Source organism: Natator depressus, chromosome 14 (assembly GCF_965152275.1).
Source record: "Natator depressus isolate rNatDep1 chromosome 14, rNatDep2.hap1, whole genome shotgun sequence".
Lineage (NCBI taxonomy): Eukaryota > Metazoa > Chordata > Testudines > Cheloniidae > Natator > Natator depressus.
In genome coordinates this window covers 33,383,821-33,389,541 of record NC_134247.1, presented here as the reverse complement: position 1 = coordinate 33,389,541, position 5,721 = coordinate 33,383,821, and the positions used below count along the sequence as shown (strand labels likewise).

At 50.4% G+C, this 5,721-nt stretch overlaps 1 protein-coding gene across 1 annotated transcript in view; it reads right to left on the bottom strand.

Moving 5' to 3' along the window:
• Positions 1 to 5,721, bottom strand: part of LOC141998742 (uncharacterized) — an 18,935-nt gene extending 13,214 nt beyond the window's left edge. The window contains exon 1 of the mRNA XM_074971744.1: positions 5,699 to 5,721. The gene's annotated coding sequence lies outside the window, so the exon portion shown is untranslated. The remainder of the gene's footprint in view (positions 1 to 5,698) is intronic.

The following is a 5,721-nucleotide window of genomic DNA, read 5'->3' as shown; positions in this document are numbered from 1 at the left end:
GAGCTCAGCAGCCTGTAACTAGACTTCTAATGAAATCAAAATTAGCTCTGATATTCCACAGTGGAGAGAGGAGGAAGTGCAATTAGCATGTAAGGCCCTCACCAAGGGGCCCATGCCACCAAGTATTAATACTTGTCCCCAGCCTCTCTCCATTCACACAGTTTTGGAACCCATGACCCTTGCCTAGCGAGTGCTACTTAGTTGATGGTGAGTCCCTCCGTCATAACAAAAGGCCAAGTACAGTTCCAAGCACAGTTCCCATAATCAGGGTAATAACAATTTATTCTTCCTGCCCCAATAACAGAGACACTGGGGATCCCACAGCAGCCAAAGTGACCATTTGGGCAGCTATGGCCTCAGTCTAGGCGGGGTGGGTGTGCTTATGCAAATGAGATCAGCCCCTGAAGTTTTTTTTCTACAACTTGCCACACCTCACCACCAGATGTCAGGGTGGAGCTCATCCTGACACTGCTTACAGTGACATCACTGCTTTGTTTTCATTTCTGCTTCTCATCTCTGGATTGCGATCTCTGAGGAAGCATTGAACAAGGAACTGAATGATCCCCAACCTGCTTGGGTAAAACCAGAGTGACTTTTTACAAGTCAGGAAATATAACCTCACTTTTATCCTGATCTATGAACACTGAAAATCACTTTTATGTATCTGATTCCTTAATCATTCAATAACTCTCCTCTTTCCTTTTATTAATAAAATCTTTAGTTAGTTTACTAAAGATTGACAGACAGCATGATATTTGTGTAAGATCTGAGTGTCACGGAGTCACCAGGGCGATGCTCTGGAACTACTCCATACGAAGCCAGTCAGGACTCTGGGGGGGAACGTCCTTTCTCTGAGCATACTGTCTCCAGGGCAAGAAGCTTACACAGCTTCGACCTTCCTGGGTCTGATCTCGGAGCATTCAGCATCCCCTTTTCACAATGTGCACTTCCTGCAGCGAGTCTGCCCGGACGGGGCTCCTGGGGAAGCCGTAGGGCCCTGCACCCCAACTTTGCAGTCAGACATGACTTAAACAATCAGTAAAACAGAAGGTTTATTAGACAACAGGAACACAGCATAGGACAGAACTTGTTAGCAGAGAAATCAGTGACTTTCAGCCAAGTCCATCCTTGGGGGAGGGGAACCCAGAGCCAGGGCTCTGGCCCCCTGCACCCCAAGCCCAGACTGACTTGCTTCCAGCTGCCTGGCCGCTGCCCTGCCTGTTGCTCCTCCTCCAGCCTTTGTCTCGCTTCCCGGGCCAAGAGTCACCTGTTCGCATCCCCCTCCTGGGTCTCAGGTTATGAAGGGGCAGCCATAGCATCTATGCAGGCAGCTGGAGCAGCCCCCGCAAAAGTCACACACCCTTATTCCCACCACCTAGACATTGATGCAATACACAGGGAAACTGAGGCACACACAGCATTCATGCAAAACAGTAAGACTCACATAGAACATAACAAGGGAAAATCCCCACTTAGTCACACTGAGATACATATTAACATGACAGGTTTCAGAGTAACAGCCGTGTTAGTCTGTATTCGCAAAAAGAAAAGGAGGACTTGTGGCACCTTAGAGACTAACCAATTATTTGAGCATGAGCTTTCGTGAGCTACAGCTCACTTCATCAGATGCATACTGTGGAAATTGCAGAAGACATTATATACACAGACTCCATGAAACAATACCTCCTCCCACCCCACTCTCCTGCTGGTAATAGCTTATCTAAAGTGATCATCAGGTTGGGCCATTTCCAGCACAAATCCAGGTTCTCTCACCCTCCGCCCCCCCACAGACAAACTCACTCTCTTGCTGGTAATAGCCCATCCAAAGTGACCACTCTCTTCACAATGTGTATGATAATCAAGGTGGGCCATTTCCTGCAGAAATCCAGGTTCTCTCACCCCCTCACCCTCCTCCAAAAACCACACACACAAACTCACTCTCCTGCTGGTAATAGCCTATCCAAAGTGACCACTCTCCTTACAACCTGCATGAAAATCAAAGTGGGCCATTTCCAGCACAAATCCAGGTTTTCTCACTCCCCCACCCCCATACACACACAAACTCACTCTCCTGCTGGCAAGGAGAGTGAGTTTGTGGGGGGGGGTGAGAAAACCTAGATTTGTGCTGGAAATGGCCCACCTTGATTATCATGCACATTGTAGGGGGAGTGGTCACTTCGGATGAGCTATTACCAGCAGGAGAGTGAGTTTGTGTGTGTATGGGGGTGGGGGAGTGAGAAAACCTGGATTTGTGCTGGAAATGGCCCACTTTGATTTTCATGCACATTGTAAGGAGAGTGGTCACTTTGAATAGGCTATTACCAGCAGGAGAGTGAGTTTGTGTGTGTGGTTTTTGGAGGGGGGTGAGAGAACCTGGATTTCTGCAGGAAATGGCCCACCTTGATTATCATACACATTGTGAAGACAGTGGTCACTTTTGATGGGCTATTACCAGCAAGAGAGTGAGTTTGTCTGTGGGGGGGCGGAGGGTGAGAAAACCTGGATTTGTGCTGGAAATGGCCCAACTTGATGATCACTTTAGATAAGCTATTACCAGCAGGAGAGTGGGGTGGGAGGAGGTATTGTTTCATGGTGTCTGTGTATATAATGTCTTCTGCAATTTCCACAGTATGCATCCGATGAAGTGAGCTGTAGCTCACGAAAGCTCATGCTCAAATATATTAACATGGGGGTAAGTGTCTGATCCTTTGGGCTTGGTAGAACCTCATGCAGGGCTGTCCCTACCCATATGCAAAGTATGCAGCTGCATAGGGCACCAGGAAATTTGGGGCACCACATTTCCTGGTGCCCTGTGCAGCTGTGTGCTGCTCCAGCCCCTGCTCCGCAGAGATGTTTGCAAACACTCCTAACAAAAACAGTGTGGACAGGGAACCAACCCCCAGTCTCATGGTTGACTGTAATAACTCTGCAGCATACCCTTCCCCTAGGGTCACTTTATACCCATTGGGGGTGCTATTTCACCTCATGTCACAGACTCCCCGGCAACCTTCTCCTCTGTACAATTCCCAGCTCCAAATACTCATCTTTCTCCACAATCATCCCCGCAGGGAGAGAAAGGAAAACACAAGAGGATTCAGCATGGAGCTTGGGGTGTTTAACAGAAGCCATTGGTAAGGGAACAGCTAACAGCTCCTGTTCCGACACTCAGACTGTGGGGAGCTTTCCTGCAGGACCCTCCCGCACTTCTCCAGCAGGTGCTGCAGACTCTGATGGGTTTGCTCCTGGGGAAGGTAAGGGATGTTGGTGTTGAGCTGGGCTGAGTGTTTTTAGCAGACACCAAAATTCAACCTGTCCAGAGGCAGACACTGTCTGAGCCCTTTCCACGGTGACAGGCACAGTGCTCTGTGTGTGGGGATCACCTGGGCCAGAGCTGAGGATCTGAGCAATGTCTGCCCCCTTGCTATCGGTACAGTTGTGGGAAATGACAAAAGACCCAGCACCAGCCCTTGCAGTGATATAGAAACACTTGAGAATGTGCCATAAAGGCCCCTCAATTCCCCACACCCCAAAAAAACCAAGACAGAGAACAAACCCCCTCAAGATTGCTTTAAAATCTCAGGATTTTTTCACGCAATCTCATGATTTCCCCACCCGCCCTTGGGGGTGATCTTTGGGCGTTTGGGGTTTGGCAAAGCTGTCCCAGTGATTAACACCACCAGGCTTGGAAAGCGGGGCTGTAGCGTAAGGCAGAATCAGGTCCCTTTGCCACTTGGGAGCAAAGGGCAGAGCGAATGGGTGACACTGCATTCAGCCAGCCATTCAAAAAGGTTGGTGTAGTTTCTCCCCAGAGGTAAGCTAGGAAAAGCCGGTGACAAGCCATAAAGTGGGTGACCAGGGACAGGGTGCCCAGCTGTCCTGATAGGAGGCACTTTGGCTTAAATAGGCAACTACCCTGCTGTCCCCCACAAAAAGGAAAGTGTCCCGATTTTTCACACTAGCCAGGGCTCAGCGCCCCTGGAGGACCCTGCACAGCTCGGCGGGAACAGCTCCCATCCTAGCGCCTTATTCTGGGACACAGGCGCTGTCAGCCACAAGGAATCAGGCCACTTTGGAAGGGAATTAGCGAATTAGAGCCACTTATTCCCCATGAGCGTGGCCACATGGGGGCTGGAGTCACCTGGGCGGATCCGGGTTTGGAGCATGGCTGAGGGGGACTTGCCAGAGAGTAGCCAGGGGGTCGGATTAGTCAGCACAGTCCTTTTGAAAGTGACACCCCAAACCGGACCCCAAACTGGCATTTTGGTGTGTGTGTGGGGGTTGCTTGTTATTTCTTCCCCCTCTCCCGCCGCTTCCCATTCTTCATGGAGAGACAAGGGTGACAAAGCTGGAAAACTGTTGGTGAATTTTGAAGGAAACTTTTTTTTGGTGGGGGGAATTTTTTGTTGTTTAAAGTTATTTTTCAGCCCACCAAAATGACTCCACATATTTGAGCAGTTCTAACAAAAGATGTCATATTTGGGGGGTGTTTAGGAGCCTCCATGTCCCGTTTTCTGCACTGCTCCCAGGGCTAGTGTCGTGTCTTTTGTTTTCTCCACGACTGCACCCGTGGTGAGAGACCACACAGGCCTCAACTTCGCTAACTGTACCCCTGCTTCTCGGGCTGGGTCTGAGCCCAGTGAACGCTCCCAGTCAGCCTGCACCCCTGGGAGGCTGGCCTGTTCGCCATGATTAGTGGAGGCAGGGGGTTCCTCTCACTGGGCTGGGGATCTGTACCGGGCTACTTCCAGACAAGTCATGTAAACAAATTCCTGACTGCCAAGTGGCCAGAAAGAGTCAGGGGCTGGGTGTTAACAGCTGCAGGTCCTGGGCCAGGTACTTATGGGGGGAGGGGGAGGGTGAGGGTGATGTGCCTGAGCCATGGGGGTGCTTTTCACTGAAGGGACAGTCTCTGTGTCCATGCAGCATCCCATGATCTCAGCTGGGGGAGGGACTGTCTCTCACAGTGTCTGTCCAAGTGAAGGCACTCCTTCCTCATCACAGATTCCTCAGTCACTCCATGCTTATGGAGACACTGCAATCCAGCCCCCAAATTTCAGGCAGACACTGCCACCAGCTCCTGTGGGCACATTGGTCAGACTATGAGATGCCTCCAAGTGTGGTTCGGTTTGATTTACAAGCCAAACAGAGACAGCATAAACAAACTACTATTGATGCCCAGCAAGACCAAACAATCTTTGGATTGTTGGAAAGACCCAGCCAATGCCTGCACGGGAATCCCCCATCACTTCTCCTGACCACCGACGCATCCCTCACAGGATGGGGTGCGCATCTCAATGGTCTCACAGGGCAGGGCAAATGGTCCCCATCCAAGATGTGCCTGCACATCAACCTGCTCAAACTCAGAGTGGTCAAGAACGCATGCACTCACTTCCTCCTGCTGATCAGAGGCACACACACAAAGGTCGTGAGAGACAATATAGCCTGTATGTATTACATAATCCGGCAAGGGGGCACCAGATTGCCCTCCCTGTGCATGGAAGCACTAAAGCTGTGAAACTGGTGCATTTCCCACAGTGTCACAATATCCGCGGCCTGCCTACCACAAGAGCTTAACACGACAGCACACAGTCTCAGCCGCGAGCTCCCACATGACCACGAATAGGAGATAGATTTGGTGATACGCCACAACAAATTCCAGCAATAGGGGACACCCTCAACAGAGCTGTTTGCTACTTACCAGAACAAGAAATGTACTCGTCC